This window comes from Globicephala melas, chromosome 13 (assembly GCF_963455315.2).
Source record: "Globicephala melas chromosome 13, mGloMel1.2, whole genome shotgun sequence".
Taxonomy (NCBI): Eukaryota; Metazoa; Chordata; class Mammalia; order Artiodactyla; family Delphinidae; genus Globicephala; species Globicephala melas.
The window spans coordinates 14,313,050-14,331,790 of NC_083326.1; the positions used below are offsets into that span (position 1 = coordinate 14,313,050).

Below are 18,741 nucleotides of genomic sequence, written 5' to 3' on the forward strand. Positions count from 1 at the left end.
ATATGAGTTTTTAAAAAATCATATATTGTTTCCATTAAAGAATCAGTTATTATTGAGAATATACCTTCTCTGCTAAACTTTTCATTTAGTTGTTCATAAAAAATCAGTTTGTACAGCTCTGTCATCACTGGAACAGGATCGTGCATATATACCCTAAGCAGTGGCATGTTAGAAATAGCTGCTCTTCTCTTTCAACAGTACAGCAATCTTCCCACACTGTGTAATTTATTCTAATACGTGTTTGCTCAAATCTACAGCAATATTTTTTAAGCATCTTCCAACTGTTTGCTGACAAATGAATGTATTTTATTTTGCAGTCATATTTTCTGGTTATTATTTTCCTAATTTAACATTTGTTGGTTTATATTTGTGTTTTCTACCTCTCCAGAAATAACCAATGTTTCCCTAGTGATATGTGGCTTTGGGTCTTTTGGTGTTAAATAAACTTATCATTGTTTAGCAAAAATTGTATTTAATCATCTCTTATCTCCAAATGTCATTGAGAAAAAAAATCCCTACGGGCGTTTAATCAATCTGGATGTTCTGAACACCTAATTTTTCAATGTCTTTCTATATGTGATGATGGCACTGGAGAGACCTCAGTGAGCCAAAGTATCATTGTCCCTGATCTCACAGGTTTCTTGTCACATGGGGAGAGAGCCGAAAACTCAAGTGTCAGGAATTCCCTGATGGTCCAGTGGTTAGGACTCGGCGATTTCACCATGGTGGCCGGGGTTCAATCCCTGGTCCGGGAACTAAGATCCTGCAAGCCGCACAGCAAGTGTCACGTGAAAAGAATAACTTAGGGACATGTCAGGGCCACTCAGCTTGTACATGTAGAGAGAGGTCAAGGAAGGCTTCTCCAAGTGAGTGACATAAATTTAGACCTAAAGATACATGGGAGTTAGTTAGACGAATGGGATTGGGAAGGGTGGGGAGAGCCTCCCGGAAAGAGGGAACAGCGCTGTGAAGGCCTGGCAGCGAGAGCCATCAGGTCTCATTCAAAGAACGAAAAGTTCTACAAGGCTGGATCTTAGAGTGTGAGGAGGGAGGGCAAGGGATGTGGACAGGCAAACGGCTTGACTCATGGAGAGTCTTCTGAGCCCGGACCTTATTCTAAGGACAATGGAGAGATATGGAAAGGTTTGCGAAGAGGGGTGACAAGCTGGCATCTTTAGAAATGTTCCTAGAGTTCTCGGTGTGGAGAATGTATTGGAAGTTGGGCAGGTTGGAGGCAAGAAGATCAGTTAGGGACCAGTTTTGAGCTGAGGGGATGAGCAGGAGGTTGAGTCCAGGTGATGGATATGGAGAGAAGGGACTGGAATCAACAGATCCTCGGGAGGTAGAATCCTCAGCACATGGCGATGGAATAGATGAGGTAGTAAGTGTCATCAGGTGGCAGAATCAAGGGGGAGGTGGATCTGGTTTGGTTGGTGTCTGGGGCTGAGTTTCTTAGAAATAGGCTCTGGATAATCTCTGGAGAGCCACCTGTGAGGGAGTGAGGAAGGCCAGATTAGGTAGAAGGAGTTGACCCACAGTGCTGTGGAGACTGAGGCCTAAGCCAGTTTCCAGGGAGTTCTGGAGCTAGGATGGCTCTTTAGAACTGGCCCAAATTAAGGCAAGCCTTGGTCTTGCTACATCAGCCAGACATTGGCTGCTCCTGGGGGAGGAGTGTAAACTTGGGTGAGACAGTTCACAGAACCTGGCACAAAATAGCCAAGGCAATTTGCCGGGGACTCAGTTGTGAGTGGTCAGCTAGCAATAGTCTCAGCAGCTAGGGGATGGGCGTGTATACCCCAAAGATGGTTCTAGACAAAACGCTTACAGTATCCACTACAGTGGCAAAAGATCTTATGTTTAGCTTGGGACATGCTTATTTTTAGGTACTTGCGGGTTTATTATCCATTCTTTAGTTCACAAATAACTAGTTAATTTCAAGTATGGGATGTACAAGGTATTGGGCTAACTGCTACAGATGGTGGGGGGCGGAAGATGCAAAGATGAAGATGCACATACAGAGTGCCCAGATAGCCTCTGTGCTGCAGGGAACCAATGAGATCCGTTCTTGGGTGGAAGTACGTCCCCTTTCCTATGTGTTAGCTTCTCCTCCTTAAAGGATTAAGTCTGATTGTCTTTCCTTTTCTCATATACCTTCCTAGCTCTCCTCTTTCTCTTCTCCTCCTCTTAGTAGGAAAAAGCCCAAACAACCAGTTTCTTTCAAAGAAGCCCAGACATAATGTAAAAGTTACAAAGGGTTAGGAAATCTTACAAAGTTCTCAACAGGTATTGTCTGTTGGCCCATAGTTGCTGAAGATGACTCTTTGCTGGTATCCCAATCCCAAAATTTCTTGCTCTTCTTTGATTCTCTAGAGTTCATACAACAACCGTTTCCTCGGTCCCTATCCTTTTCTTTCCTTAGGCAAGGCTGGCTTTTCAGCATTTAGGCCTAAAGAGACAGTAGGAGATGAAGATTAGCGAATTCATCCAGGGCCCAGGAATTCGGAGGTCATTCGGATACCTAGGGGGACTCTTAAATAATGCCCAACTTTGCACCGTTAAATTAATTAAATGAGGAGGCCATTAAACTGAGGTGGCTCTAATGCCACTTACTTAAATAAACCAAAATCTTAGCCCGGAAATACCTCCAGGTTACAAAATCAAAACCGATAAGGACGGCCAATCACAAACAGCCAACTAGGTTTTAAGCTGTAGCCAATCAAATAATTTCCTTGCTTTGAGTCCTCACCTTCTCCCGATGCCTCTCCCCAGCCTCTGTAGGTGGAGTCCCCTAGCACTTCCGGTTTGGCACTGCCCTAGTGGAATCGATTTTTGCTCAAATCCCCATTTAAAAATTTTAATGTGTCTCAGTTTATCTTTTAATAGGACATAGGCCCCACCTCCTTCAGGTCTCTGAGTGAAGGCTCTGCAGGTATTTCCAGATAAGGTTTGGGAAAGGGGAGGTAGCTTTGCTATGGAAAATCTGTTTGTGAAATAACTAACAAAAAATAAGGGGAATCCTCTCCTAGACCTCCCCTCAGTCTATTTCTGGCAGGTTAATATAATAATAACTTAAATCTGGTTATGATTTCTTTCAAAGGTATGTTTTTGGAAAAGATTAAAAAATTCTGATTCTTTCAATATTTTGTTGAAGACGTAGGATGGACTTTTTTTTCCCCCTTTGCTGGCCACTCAGCTACAGATCTTGAAATTGTAATGCTAGTGTTAAATAGTGTAATACTTCCTTTGAAAAGAAGCCAACAAATTTAACATATGAAACTCTATAAACTCCTAGGCCTAGTCTTAGTTTTGAGCTACGAAACATGTGGCTCAAGTCAGGGGGCTGTCAGTTTAAGGAGTGGTTTGTCGGGCCTTTTGATGGTGAGATAAAGAAAAGGCTTTTCTTTTTGTTTTCCTTCTCCTTTCCCTCAAGGAACACACCTTTTGTGTGCTCTGCCTAACCAAGGAATTTCCCAATCTCATAGTGGAATTCAGAGGAAAAGTATGATGTGTAGAGTGATATCTATATGCGCCTACAAAGTCAGCTTCAAACCACAAAAGGTTTAAAAAAAAAACAGCAAAAAAAAAAATGCTGGGATTTTGCAATACACTGATTGGAGGAATAAACGAAGACATTAAGAGTTAGCAATAAAAACAGCAACAACAAAATCCCAAAGGATTTGGAATTCCTTTAGTTTCTATTTGACAGAAGAATAATATGATTTCTTTGTTCTGCCCCTTCGTATCTACAGCAGTCAAATAATAGTTTATTTCATTCTTTACTTCTATTGTTGCCCAGAGCAGGGTGGTGCCCAAGATAGCCTTACATATGCACAATAATAGAATGAACCTTTGTATTAATTTTTGGAAGAGGGGTAGTGCTATTTTTTTTTAACTTACACTAAAAATTGTTTTTTTCTGCTGTGAAATTCAGTGATTTCATAGAATAAAGATGGGTGCTTTGCTTTTCACTACTGATCTACCTGGCAAAGGGATTTCTCTGAAATCCTCTTTGTAAAAAGAGAACTGAGATAATTTGCAAAAAATTATTATCTTTTACTTCTGGTTGGTTAAGGTTTTTAAAAAGCAGATGCAATGTTATCTGTTGCTGTTTGTGCAAATGATGAATTGTGCTTTCAAACTAATTTCCGAGGCTTGACCAAAATACTGGGCTTTGTAAAGAGCTCTGCTCAAAAAGTATATGATATTCTGAAGCCATGTGAGGTGGTTCTACAACCAAAGGCTCCTGCGATAAGCAATCCAGACTTGAGTTTTGGAAGTACAATTCTTGAAACCATTCAAACACTTTGTGCTGTGCTTTCAACTCTTTAGGAGAAGGGAATTGGGGGAGGGGTAAGAAGGTATTCTAAGTAAACAAAGATTCTAAATCGAGGAAAGCTAGGATTTACTATTGTGTGGACATTATGAAATTCCATACATCGTAATATGTGTAGTGGATCACGATTTCAGATAAGCAAGGCCTTGTATCCTTTCCACTGCACGTAATGTTTTTACATGCATATTAATAAAGGCCCACCTTCGGGAGAAGAAAAAAGGCCTCCTTTCAAATGAAATCAAGCCCAGGTAAAGTTGAAACTCAACCCACAGAGTACTGGCACCGTTTTCAGGCTAAAAGAAGATGAGTTTCAATTTCACCATTTTGTAACATTGATAAATGTGATCCCGTGGCTGGCAAAATGTGCAGATTACATAGGTCCTTCTAAACACGTGTAAATGTGTCCCAATTTACGTGCAACTCCAAACAATTTGCTGTTTGAAATTAAAGACCAACAACTCTTCCGTGAAACATTCAGTTCATTTACATGAAAAGTCTTAAATAGCAAAAATGCTGCTTCCAATTTACATCAGACAATGACCCCATAACAGAGAACAATGGCTTCCTCGATGGAAGTTAATGCAAAGCAGAGGCACACTGAGATAACAAAACAAAACAAAAAAACACAACACCCTCCCCCCCCCAAAAAAAAACTAACAAAAGAAAACTTTGCAGCACACTTTGCAAATATTAACCAATTAATGTAATTTAAAATAAAGCACAGAAACGCTTCCTGTGCTGGGAATCTTCACGGCTCCTCGAGTAACGTTAGTATCTTCACAGTCCGATCAAACAGGAGTGAGCCTTTTTAAGAGGTGTTGGTGACATTGTTTTCAGATCCTTCCATTTTGTCCTATTTCTAGGGTAAGCACAATTCGGTTGATTTGCGGGTTCCTCGTTTTTTAAAAAACCTTTCAACCGAGTGCACGTCTGTGAACCTTGTACGAACCAGGACCCAAGGCTATATGAACAGCATACCTGATCTGGTGCTAATATATTGTCTCCATCTCGGACGTGGTAACGATTATACACCTTTGTAGTCTTTACGGGGTTTATGTATGTATCTTTTGTGTGTGTGTGTTCTGGAGGCTGTGACCACCTGCTGTATGTACAATATGTGCTTGTTACATTTGTACACATCTCCCTTCGTGAATTTAAAGACTTGGCTATTACATCTTGTTTACTCAATATCATTCCCCCATTTAAAAAAAAAAAAAAGCTACATGAACTGAACATGCCATGTTTCAATCTGGCCCCAGTGGCTTTTTCTCCGAAAGCAAAACGTGTGTCTTTTACACCAGGGCTTTCTCCCCACCCCAGGGGGTGTCTTCCATTCTTTTGTGGCTCAGTTTAAGGCGAAAAGGGCTCCAAACCACTAACTACCCAGAAGAGAGCCCCTTCTTCCACCTCCAGGGAGAATTCCAGATTTAATGCATCTGAAGATAGCGTGCTCTCTTCTGACTTATTGGCCACCATTACGAGGATAACAAAACACCACCTTGGCTTCAAGATCCTGGGTAGAGGCTCGCGGTCTTTTGCAACCATCTTTGGCGAGGCCTTGCTTCCTTCCACTCGAGTAAGTTGCGGCTTGGGGCCATGAAAAGGACTGGGTGAGAGCCTGCAATGCCGCTGGAAAAAGCAGCAGGCCCTCAGCACCACCATCACCACCACCCCGCTCTCCGGGGCGAAGCCGCGATGCGGCGGCCGCATATGGGCGAGACTTGGCAGGTCCGCGCGGCTCGCCTTCCCTCCGCCGAGTCGGCACCGGCCGAGCGTCCGCGCCCGCGGGCTGCGGGGCTTCGCGTCTCGCCTCCTTCTCCCCGATCCTCCCTTCCCCCACCGGCCGCCCCCTCCCCCTCTCCCGCGCTCCCTTTTGTTCGCTCGCCGCTCGGGCCGAGCCGCCGGTGCCGCCGCCGCCGCCCGGGCCCGCACCCCGATCGTAGGCCCCGGCGTGGCGGGCCGCCGCCGCCGCCGCCGCCGCCGCCGCCGTGCGGCCTAGAGCGCGGCGCCCGGGGAGGCGCGGGGCCCGGGCCGGGCGCACCGCAAGGCCGCGGCGGCGGCGGTGGCGGTGCCGGCGGCGGCGGCGGGGCGGCCCGGGCGGCGGCGGCGGCGGCTGCATCGGCAGCATCGGCGGCGGCACCGGCGGCGAGGCCCCTCCGCCGCACACGCACACCTCGACCCCGGCAGCGGGAATGCGGCTGACACGCCCGTAACATGGAAGCCGCCGCCGCCGCCGCCGCCGCTACGACGACAGCAGCAGCAGCTACAGCAGCAGCAGCCGCCGGCGGCGCCGCGCTGAACAAAGGTCATCCGAGCTGCGGCCCAGACGCCCGGGCTTGACCGCTGCGAAGGCCAACCCCGGGCAGGGGGTGGGTGTGCGCCCGGGACGCGGGGGGCGGCGAGGGGGCGGCCGGGCCGAGCGAGGGGTGCAGGGCCGCGGAGGAAGCGGCGCGGGCGGGCTCCGGCGAGGGGCGGGGGCGCGGGCCCCTCGTGCCCGGCCCTGCGGTCGGGGCCGGCGCGTGAGGCTCCGGCCCCTGGGCCTGACGGCCGCGGCCTGTCCCACCCTGGCCTTGGGGCCGGCCGGCCTTCGCGCCCCGCCGGCCTCTTTGGGGGGGCCGAGGACCAGCCGGTCTGGCTAGGCCCCGCAGGTTCCGAGAGGGGGGCCACGTGAGCGCCGCCGCTCGCCTCCTCCCCCCTCCGGCGCTGGCGCTGCGCAGCGGATTTTTTAAAAGGCCTCTGTGCCCCTCTGTCCCACTGGCCCCGAGTCCGCCCCCCCCGCCCCCCCCACCCCCCCGCCTCCACCCCGGGCAGCCCTAGACTTCTTGCCCGAGGTGAAGGGATTTGGACTACTCCCCCCAGGTGCTTGAAAGAAGAGAAGGTCGGAGGAGGAGGAGGAGACTGGGGGGCTGCTGGTGGTGGTGACAGGGCTGCGAGAGAGAGGAGAGGAACGGGAGGAGGGGGCTGGGTGGGGGGGTGACAGGCAGAGAGGAGCCTGGTCAACAAGCCCGCAGCACTCTGCTAGGAGGCCGAGGCCGGCCCCTGCCGCCGACGCAGCCAGGGTGAGCAGACACACATAGATTGCTTTCCTGGGGGCTCTTTGTCAGCCACCAACCCAGAGCACACACACTGACACACACGTACACAAAGATCTGAGCCAGGTTGTGGGAGGTAAGTGGGGGAAGGAGAAGGAGGGGCAGCAGTGTCTGCGGTGGGCTTTGGGGTGGACGGGAGGGGGGATGGGCCCGAGGGGCTCTGGGGTGCTCGTGAGGGGAGCCCTTCCAGGGCTGTGTGCTTGTGCGCCGGTGGAGGGGACCCACGATGACCTTCTCGTCCTCACCAAGACCTAAGAGGGAGCAGCCACCCCCAGCGAGATCCTCCCTGTGCTGATGATTTTCAGGGACTTGTTGGCAACTCAGCGAGGGTTGCCATAGCTTTTTTATGTAGGGTGACCAGAACCGGTTGAAACTGGTTTGAGGCAGATCAGCTCCTGAGCACAATGCAGTCACTGAGCTACTACAGTGGGATAGCAGCTTCCTCCCTTCATGGCAGCCAAAAGCAGAGGAGCTTGCAGGAAGGGACCATCCCAACACAGTATGTGAATGCACACTTAGACACCACACAGCACTGGTACGTGACTAATGGAGCCCTAGAAGAGTCTGTGTAGAGAAGATGGGGGAAAATGTGCAGGTTTGCAAGGTCTGAGATTACTTGGGCTTTTCCTGCCTTTTTCTTTTGCTTAAGGGATGGACAAGGAGCTGAGATTTATGACCCTTATTAAAGAAAAAAATGTGCCTTGCTAGGGTGGGGACACTTGGTTTCTGCAGGCTCGCGCTCTCTCTCTCTCTCTCTCTCTCTCTCTCACTCTCTCTCTCCCTCTCCTCTATGTTTTTAACAAAACAAAACCAAAATGAACTGATGGATTTGTAATAATAGTTTGTTGCTGGAGAATGCTACTTTGCATGTTTTTTTCTCTTGCAGGGTATGTTCTGTTTTGTGCTTTTCCTTTTAGAAGCTACTAAAGGGTTTTGGGGATGCTTCTGACTATTATGAAGGCCAAAAGGTAACAATATTGTTCTAGGAAATGAGCATAAACGCGTTCCAGTGATGCTGTAAGGCATACATGCTGTCTTTTTTTTCCTTGTAGGCCTGTTGACTGGGGCTGCTTTTAACCCTTTCATATTTGCAGAGAATGCAACCGTGTGACAGTAACTGAACATTGGTCCAAAGTCTTTCCAAAAGGTCAAGGTTCACAAGGTGAGATATGATAATTTTGAGCATGAATTTAAGTATTTATTTGAAGATCCGTTCAGACACAGATTGACAGTGCATTGGTACCCTGGAGATAATATTGGGTGGAGAGTGGAGAAGAAATACTCTTGACGTTTAGCCAAGTTTAATGGGATTAGGGTGACTTTATGATAGTGTTGCTATCAAGGCGCAATCAGAATGACTTCATTAAATCGCATGTGGCTGGTCATTTATAAGAGGCAGGCCTGAAAAGAAGCAAGTTGAAGAGAATGGTAGGCGTCAGGGCCTTGTGGGGAATGCACTGTTTTGCATAAGACTAAAGCAGTACACATGGGGCATTTTCCCGATGATTACAGGGAAATGGAAGGACTTTGTCAAATCCAGGCAGCCTAGCCACCTTTTTGGGATCTGAGGAGTCTGCAGGTAGATTTGCCTTTTGTTCATTCATCACCTTTCTTTTTACCTTGCTCTGTGTGTTAACCTGAAAGGCTTTTCACTCTGAGTCAAGTGGTGGAATGGCTTTTATTGATTTGGGCGGGGGTGGGGTGTTGACGGTGAGTTTGCCATTGGATTATTTGTGGCATACGTTTTAATATGGAATACTTAATGCAATGCCAGGAGAAGACTGGGTAGTCTGGCTTCCTCTGTGCAAAGATGCCTGTTAACTCAGAGCTTTACAGCAGCGGATGGTAGAAAATGTCCAGGGCCTTAAAGGATGACAGTTTGCTTTGAGCTGGCATTTTTTATGCATCCTCCAAAACCAAAAGAGGTTTTAGAGGAGAAGAGAGAAGCAGCAGTGATCAGTGGTAGCAAAGTAAAGAACAAAGGCAGTGAGACCTCACAGGGGAATAAGAAACATTTCGCCTTGGGGTTCCTTGTGAAAAGAACTGCAACTTCCCCAAACAGGAAACCAGCAGTTCCAGAATCAAATCCAAGATGAACGCCAACAACGGATAGAACTAGTTCTGTCTTCTGGTTTGGTAAAAGTACAGTCAAGAGGAGCCCATAGAAGACACGATTGAAAACAAATTTCTCCCCTACTCTGTGGAGGGTATTTTGTTCCTCTTTGCATTCAGCAGAGCAGTCTTTTCAGAAGTGCCGAGGGTCTTAGAATGGGTTCTGTGCTGACAGTTGGTGGGCAGAATATCTGCAGTGAAGGGTGTCAAGTATGCAAGGGTTTTATTGTTGAAATGTTTTTCATAGGATTTCAGAGCATCCAGCGTGTGATAAAACTGGCAAAAGAGAAACAACAGGGCATGGTTAGCTCAGAATACTTTGTGTGGTATTTAATAGAGATAAATGTAATCTCGGACCGGGAGACCAGTAAATAGCTCACGTGATGGAACAAGATTCTTGACAAATCACTGTGCGAAAATTGGTTTTCAATTCTGCAACATTTTTGACTGCCAGAGGTTCTGTGTCTGAATGTGGCAGAAATCTGCTTGCAAAGCAGATCCCAATCCACGTTGCATGATATGCTGTTTCTGCTTTTCTGGTGCCAACTAAAACTCAGATGGCTAATGTGATAAACCTTAATTAGCTTAATACTACAATAAGCTGTTTTATAATTGAGTCCTTCACTCCTATCTTTAGAAAGTCAGTGATTTTTATTTACCTTTGACAGCTAACCCCTTGCAGTGACTGTTTCTTGATAGGATGTTTTAAAGCCCTTTTTGTAAGGCGTGGCGTGTCCCAGAACGTTCTGGTTTACTCTCTGTGGTTTTTAGATTTGTTACTCCCCCTCCCCCCAGAAGGCGCCTGGAAAATAGCATTTGCTTTGCACGCAGGCCCGTCTTTCCACTTTCCAGCTGCAGAGAGCCGTTGCAGGTCAGAGAGCTGGTTCTCCAGGGCTGCAATCAGGAGCCCATCTTGGCTGGAGGTTTGTCTCAGGTGGCGATCTCATGCTGGGCTCTGAGGATGTGGCAGGCCCAGGTCTCCCGGAGGGGAACAGAGTTTTCTGGGCTCGGGAATGTGAGTGCGGAGAAGCCGCAGTATCCTCTTGCCCAGAAGAGCCAGGTGGGAGTAGGGTGGCACCCACCCTTGGCGCCCTCCGGGTCCCCCCCCCAATCTGTCGCCCTGTGGGCAGCCACACCTGGAGCCCGGAGCCCAGCGCCTGCTCGGGATTGCCTGGGGCAGTCTCCAGGGACCAGGGACGCCAGGCGGGCCGTCCCCTCTGGAGGAAGAATGCGTCGGGCCGTCCCCTCTGGAGGAAGAATGCGTCGGTTTGGCTGACGAGGGTCCGCTGGAAAGAAAGTGTCACTGGGTGGTGAACCTTTGCTTGTTTTTATCATTTGCCTACTTAGCATCACTTTTTCCATGTTAAAGAACGTTGGATCCAGGGTTTTTAGAACTCTCAGCCTCCTGGTTTAGGAGAACTCTCGCTCGCCTTCTCTCTCTCTCTCTCTCTCTCTTTTGCTGTCTTTTCTCACAAAGAGATTCCCCACCCACCTCCCACCTTGACTCCTTTCTAAAGGAGGGTCTAGGAATGCTGCAGCCAACACGTGGATGGAATTTTCTGCTGATACCTTTGACTAGGATGAGTTAGAACTTCAGGATTTGTAGTCTCTCCCCCCTCCCCCCCGCCGCCTTTATTTCTTCCCTTGAAATGCTTTCTTGGGCTGTACTGTGGGGTACCGTCTGTCTCCCGTTGGTTGTGAATAAGCTTTCCCATATCCTTGGTGGAACTCCATTTAGCTGTTCACAGCTGGGGTGGAGGTTGCCTTCCTGTGGAGCCTCGCAAAGGTTGCCAGCACGGGGAGGGGGGGAAAGACTTGGGGTTGCCCCCCACCCCGTCCCCCTAACATTTCTTCCTCATCAGTGCAATACAGTAGCAACAAAATAATAACAACAGCCACTGTTTAACGTCGAGGAAATCCACACCTTTGTGTTAATTATACAGGCAGTACCTCAGAGATCCCGTGGGTCTGGGTTCCAGACCACCACCAGAAAGTGATGATCGCAGTAAAGCAAGTCACTTGAATTTTTTGGTTTCTTGGTATGTATAAAATTTATGTTTACACTGTACTGTAATGTGTGCAGTAGCGTGTCTAGAAAAACAACGTACGTATCTTTATTAAAAAATACTTTATTGCTGAAAAAAATGTTAACTATCACCTGACAATGCACAGTTGCCACAAACCTTGAATTTGTAAAAAAAAAAGCACAGTATCTGTGAAGTGCAGTAAAGCAAAGCGCAAAGGAGGTATGCCTGTATTTGGCGTATAATCTTTAACTATGTCATGGTTAAATAATTAACTTTTTACCCTTTTTTACTTTTAAATTTACATACAGTAAAACCCATGGTTTTATGGGTTTTGACAAGCGTGTAGTGCTGTGTATGCGCCACCACTACCCATAGGGAGTAGTTCCCTTGCCTGAAAAACTTTCCTCCTGCTGTCCCTTTGCAGTCAGACTCTTCTCTCCACTCCAGCCTCCCGGCAGCCAGCGATTTGTTCTGCCCTTATATTTGGTCTTTTCCAGAATGCCATACCAATGGCTTCTTTGACTTACAAAGTGCATTTGAAAGGCATCCATGTTGTCTTCTGTATCCATACGTGGTTCTTTTTTTTATTGCCAAGTTGTGTCGACCACTGTATGGATGTACCACGGTTTGTTTCTCTGTTCTCCCGTTGAAAGACATTAGGATTATTTCCAGTTTTTGGTGTTTGGGAATAAAGCTGCTATAAACATCTGCATACAGGTCTTTTGTCTGAACATAAGTTTTTGGTAAGGGCTTAGGAGTGGGATGGCTGGGTCATATGGTAAGTAGATAAGAATTAGAAGTTAGGAATGAAAGTAAATTCAGCTGGTCATTCCTCACAAAAAAGATCTAGCCTTGTCAGCTGCAGTTAAGACTGCCCAAGTAAATTTTTCATAGCAAATGTTATCTGAAGACACTTGAGAGATGTTCATGATAATAGACCACTCACTAACGGGATGACAGGCTTTATAACCCAGAACTAATTGGAATTAGCCGAAAGTGGAAACAAGAACCTGCCAGTGGTGAAATGGCCTTTATTCCCTTCAGCAGTTATTCCTCATCTCCTCAGAGGCATTCGGCAGGTTCCATAAAACACCAACCAATAATAGAATCAAAATTTTGGAAAGGGGTACGAAAGAGCTCCATTGAAATCTTAGCTGCAGAAAGAACTTACCGTTAATGATAAGTTGTCTGATTTATTGACTGTCAAAATATTGGTGTTATTTTAATATTTGAAGTTATTATTCAGCTTTTGTGTCTTTTTTTTTTTCCTGCGGTACGCGGGCCTCTCACTGTTGTGGCCTCTCCCGTTGCGGAGCACAGGCTCCGGATGCATAGGTTCAGCGGCCACGGCTCACGGGCCCAGCCGCTCCGCGGCATGTGGGATCTTCCCGGACCGGGGCACGAACCCGTGTCCCCTGCATCGGCAGGCAGACTCTCAACCGCTGCGCCACCAGGGAAGCCCTGTGTCTTTTAAAGAAGTGAAAGTATTTAAGCAACATCAGAGCACTGAAGTAGGGAGATTTTGGAAGCAGCTTGGTTTTTTTTTAGAGGATAAAGCAGTGTTCAGGATCAGGAGAGGTTATGGTGACGTGTGGAGGGAGAGGAGCTTGAGAAGTGGGAATCATTGTTAATTTGGGGATTATTTCATCCATTTAGCAGATACTGCGTGTTTACTAAGCACCGGACGTTGTGCTAGGCACTGGGAGGACCGAGGGAAAAGGAATCCAGAGAGGAAAACCTAGTGGGAAGTAGCCTACAGATGCTATGATAGGAATGTGAATAGGCCACCTAGTGCCAAGCATGGAGGGAGGAGCCCTGGAAGAGGTGGCTGCTGAGCACAACCAGTAAGAGTATGTAAGGCAGGCAGAGACTTGGGGGAAGAGCATGAGAGCCCGATGGAGTGGCGTGTGGAAAGGCCCTGGGAGAGCTTGGTGTCGCAGGTGGGGATGGGAGAGTAGGAGGAAGCTACGAGGCTGACAAGGGCCAGGCTTCTGAAGTTCATTTTATATCGTCCATTCCAGCGTGGGCTTCCCTGTGTAGACAGCAGAGGCAGAAAGACTCTTCATGACAGAGGTCCTGGGCCAGCACCACGAGGATGGAATGAGGACTGAGGACTTCTCTGGCTGGAGGCAGGGAGGTCAGAGGGGAGGCCCCACCCCAGCAGTGCAGGAGAAAGGAGGAGGGCTCCCTCTGAGGCGTTGGCGTGGGGAGGGAGTGGTAGGTGGCTACTGCATCAGGTGCAGGTGTGTGTGTGCTGGGCCCCGACTGGATATGCAGCGTGATGGAGGGGTAGGGGCAGAGGCAGCTCTCTGAGGTTACCTGCCGCCACGGGTTACTTGTGTCTCTCAGATTCTGAACTCAGGAGGCAGAAAAGATTTGGGAGGTGGAGGTGTTGATACAGTGAGTTCAGGTTTGGGTTGTGTTGCCTGCCCGCGGGGTGTCCTTTGCCTCCCAGATCTGTTTGAGCTGGAGGTCTAGACTGGCAGCAACTAATACAGAACAGAGATGATAGAAGAAAGGTATGAAAAGGTTTGCGTTTGGGCTCCCATAAGATAATGGTTTCTATAGTAAAAAGCATAAATGAAGGGGAGGTAGGGGCTGAAGAACTTGAGAAGCATGCTTCAGAAAGTTGGAGGGCAGGACATTTCCAGAAAGGCAGACCACGTGTTAGTAGCTGACACCTGCAGGCAGCACAGTCCGTTGTGGTGGCCTTTCCCTGCATTTAATAGCAAGACGATGAGGTGAGCTGTATGCTGTTATCCCCATGGTGCAGGTTGGGAAACTCAGGCCAGGATCCTGGCCAAGGTGTGCCAGCTCAGAAATGGTGGTGGCCACCTAGAGGGGTGGGATAGGGAGGGTGGGAGGGAGATGCAAGAGGGAGGGGATATGGGGACATATGTATATGTGTAGCTGATTCACTTTGTTATACAGCAGAAACTGACACACCATTGTAAAGCAATTATACTCCAATAAAGATGTTTAAAAAAAGAAAAAAGAAATGGTGGTGGAGGGAGAATTTGAAGCATGTTCCTCGTCACTGGGCTCTTCTGCCTTGGGGACAAGGGGAAACCATGGAAGGTGCTTGGGGGGAGGAGGCTGGAGAGACACAAGTAGCTGGTAAACAGCAAAGGCACCGAAGACTCTTGCGTTGGGAGTGGCCGTTAAGGACGGTGAGTGTGTCATGGAGAAGCGGAAGGCGCAGTCGCGGGCCTTTGTAATTAGGCAGGTTTTCCTGACCTTAGTCGTCACGGAGAGGGGAGAATCTGTATCTACACCCAAGACGGACAGTGCTAGGAATAACCTGTTGGAAAGACTTAATTAAATGTTTTTTTCTGGGTACTAGGGTGAGGTACAAATTGGGAGAAGGAACCAAGAGGTGTTTTTGTTTTATCTATTCTTTGAAAAGGATAAGAAAATCAAAGGAAACTGAAAGTGGTGTTGTGAAAAATCTTTTGTTCTAACACAGAAACATAGTTTAAAGAATTCTTTGAATCATCTGCTATAGACAGGAAGTTCTAAATTCTGCCTGTTTTAGAATGAGGGGGGAGAGAAAATTCTACTTAATCGAAATCTGGAGACTGAAATAAGTAATTTTTAGATGAACTCAGAGTGGCCTTCTTAGCTGTCCCAAGTATTCCCCACCAAGTATCCTCTAGTTGATGGTCCTTAGGGCCCCCAAATGCAGGTTTTGTTTTCAGTCAGATATTACTACAACTGTACATAATTAGAGATTCTGAGCATCTTGAAGGATTCATAGAGACCTAAAGGTAAAGTCAAGGTGGTGTGGTTCTTGAATGTCTGTCTTCTCAAGTCAGTCTTACCTTCTAGGGAACCAAACTCCTGCTGACTCATGGGTCTGGTAATGGGTATTGATTTTGATAATTTTCTTCTGTGAGGCATAAATTCTTTAGGTATCTGAGCAGTAAGAATTTTTGAAAAACTTCTAGGTTAGAAAATTTCTAGCTCTGTGTTAAAAAAAAAATCACAAAACTGGAAATACATTAAATATTTACAGTTATCTCCTTATTTTCTATAGTGAGCCTAAATCGGTAGCAGTGCCAGCCGGGGCCGGGGGGTGGCGGTTCAGCAGGTAGTTAATATCAATAGCACATTTGGAACTAGAACCCAGCACGCTAGACCTCCTGGTCTGAGACTGTTGCCATCATTCCTTTCTCTCTGCCTTCCAGAATTTCTCATATGTGTTTTGATGGTATATGTAGGCCAGCTCATACCTACAGTCCTTACATCCTGTGAACCTGAGAGCTTGAGTGATTCAAATGAAGCCCTCATACAGGTACTCATTGATAAGCTGGTTCTTAACGGTTTTGCTGATTTAACATAGCAAGATTGGGAAGGTAGTTTGAGGTCTCTAGCTTGAGAAGTGATTATGGCTAGTGTTCTACTTAAATGGGGGTGGAAAGGCCATGGAGATTTTCAGTTGCCTTTGGTCAGCTCTCAGTGATAGATACCTGTCTGCCCAGCCCTCAGTGATATAAACCTGTGTTCTGCCCCTGGCTAGCTGTGAGACCTCAAGCAAGTTACTTAAATGCTAAGCCATACTTTTCTTGAGGGTTGTTTTGAAGATTAAATGCACATGAAGTGCTTAGGGAAGTGGCTGGTGCGCGATGAGACCTCCCTAAAATCTTAGCTATCGTGTTCCTGAGGCTTCCTGTTATAGGGGAAGGGCCTTAGGCCGGGCGTTTTCTGTCTTGGAAGGTAGTGTTTCTCCTGTTCTTTTACCTCCTTTATCAGTAGCGATTTTTGTTTTTGGAGGGTGGGGCGTGAAAACTTACACAGTGAGTGTCTCCTGCCTTGCCTTTAGGTTTTCAGTTACAGCTGCCCTATATCTGGTGAAAGTGGGTGAAATCTAGGTAAGAGTACTTGTTCCTACTTGGCTGCACTTCCTTTTGTAGCTGGAAAATCTTGGACAAATTTTGTAGTTGTAATCTTACAACTGTCTTTGCTCCCAGAAAAATTCAGCCCAGTCGGCGAGTGGCTAGAGTCTGGGTTGTCCGTCTACTGGTGTAATTTATGTCAACCAGAGTTTAAAAACAAGCAAAATTTGATCGTGACTATATGGCAGGTAGCTCAAGCCTCTGTTCCGTCCCTTTCCTGCGCATGTTCGCTTGCAGGGACCAGATAGTTGTGTCTTGCACACTGGGATTTGGAGGTGATGGAAGATTGAGTGGAGAAGGGATCCCCGGGACCTTTCTGTCCAGGACTGCCCTGTCCAGTGCGGCAGGCACCAGCCTCACATGGCTTTTGAGCACTTGTAACGTGGCTAGTCCTCATTGAGATGGGCTGTAAGCATAAAGTATACACCAGGTTTTGAAGACCTATACAAAAAAAGAATGTAAAATGTCTCACTAATAGTATATGTTGAAAGGACATTTTGGTTGAATGTAATTTATTATTAAAACTTACTTCACAACATTCCCTCCCTTCTATTCTTTTAAAAATAGGAATAGAAAATTTAAAACCATGTATTTGGTTTTCATTCTATTTCTGTCGGACAGTGCTGGTCTGGATAACTAAATAAATTTAACAGTGAAACTCCACTGGTGCCCTGCAGTGTTCCTATTTATTGACGTTGAGTCCCTCTTTTGGTTGAAAAAGATAGTGTAAGAACTACGTTAGGGTCTCCTTGTTAGAGAAACTCATTCTCCCCTAGTTTGGGCTCCCTTTCTCTCCCAGATATTCCTAATTCATCCCCGGGTTATGGGGTTTAAACATGCGTGCCGGTTGGTGTCTGCTTCTGAATGGAAAGGGAACTAGCATTTACTGCAAGTTTACTGGGTGCTAGATGCTTTACACTGACTGTCGCCTGAAAGGTAGGAGATCCCCAGGGAGACTTAAAGAGAGGCTAAGTGACCAGGGGTGGCACCACTAGTGAGAGACTGAGCCTAGACTTGGACCAGGGTCTGGCTGGCTCTCCCTACCTGCCGCTGCTGTCCTGTACCTGCGGCCCACAGTCCCATGTCCTTCCTGTGTGCCCTTGTTATCCAGATGGGACTTCTCGCACTTTAATTTACATACAGATCACCTGGGGGTCTTGTTAAAAGATGCAGATAATGATTCAATAGGACTGGTACGGGCCCAAGATTCTGCATTTTTGACAGGCTCCCAGGTGATGGTGATCTGCTGGCCTGTGGACCACACTGAGTAGCGGAAGTCTCCACTGTTTCCCTTGGTTTCAGACCTGCTGCCTTTGCTTCCAGAGTGATCTGATTCTCCCAGCCTTGCCTGACTGTGGGAACTCACCCTCGCTTTGCATCTGATGCCAGTGAGTGCAGTTGGGGTCAGCCCTGGTTTTCAGCCATGGACGCCCAGTCTGGCGTGAACACTGATTTCTGGGTACACGGGGTCTGACTGGATCCTCAGTTTATTCTTGTTCCCACATACCTGCGTTACTCCAGCTTTATTACCTTGAGCCCTTGGCATCTAGTCTGATGAGACAAGGTGATTTTAATATTGAGATGAGATCCAGGAGATACACGACAGGGCTCCAACCATTTCAAGTCATTGTGATGAAGACTCTCAGACCTTAAATCAACACGTAAGGGTGACTGTGCCATGTTTGGATCAGGGACTTGGGATCTGATGGGAGGTGAGGACTCGGAGCTGTTAGCCGGCCACTATTTCTGCCTCCATACCTGACAAGGAATTGGGTGACTTGTGACTTCTCCTTAGAATGGGAGTCCTAATGAGCCGCCTCCCAGGGCCGTGTTGAAGAATGGCTAATCCCCACCACCTGCTTGTCCAGCGCCTGATGAAGGCGACCACCCTGGAGTCCCTGGATCCAGATGCCTTGGGAAGGGTCACTCCGGGGCCTGGGCCAAACAAGAGATTGAGTTCTAGGAAGGAGTTTGGTTATGCGTTTGAACGATAAACTGTAGACTACGAAACTGTAGTTGGCTTGTTTCTGATGTTGGGAATGGACATTGATTAGATTAGTTGTAAGGATAAAATGGTATCTGTTCCATGAGATAGTTTGCCACCCCATCTCTCTACAAGTAAAGCCTCCCATTTCACAGAAATCCTAGTTGAGTTTTAGCTCTTACTGGACATTTGGACCCAGAGTTCTATGATACATGGATCCAGCACATTGAATACGATTTATTAATTGTTGGCTAAATCCGTCAGCTCCTCGTTTCGTGCAGAATCCCTGCCTGGGGTG

General features: G+C 47.4%; 1 protein-coding gene across 9 annotated transcripts in view; it reads left to right on the top strand.

Moving 5' to 3' along the window:
• Positions 1-5,659: 5,659 nt before the first annotated feature.
• The window catches only part of ZNF532 (zinc finger protein 532), a 108,740-nt gene continuing 95,658 nt past the window's right edge, over positions 5,660-18,741 (top strand). The window contains exons 1-3 of one of the 9 annotated variants that reach the window (XM_060310263.1): positions 6,444-6,702; positions 8,312-8,393; positions 8,478-8,587. The gene's annotated coding sequence lies outside the window, so the exon portion shown is untranslated. Of the gene's footprint in view, positions 5,910-6,443; positions 6,703-7,286; positions 7,502-7,582; positions 7,961-8,311; positions 8,394-8,477; positions 8,588-18,741 lie in introns of those variants that run through there. The other 8 variants (XM_060310255.1, XM_060310256.1, XM_060310257.1 and 5 more) reach the window with 8 other exon arrangements.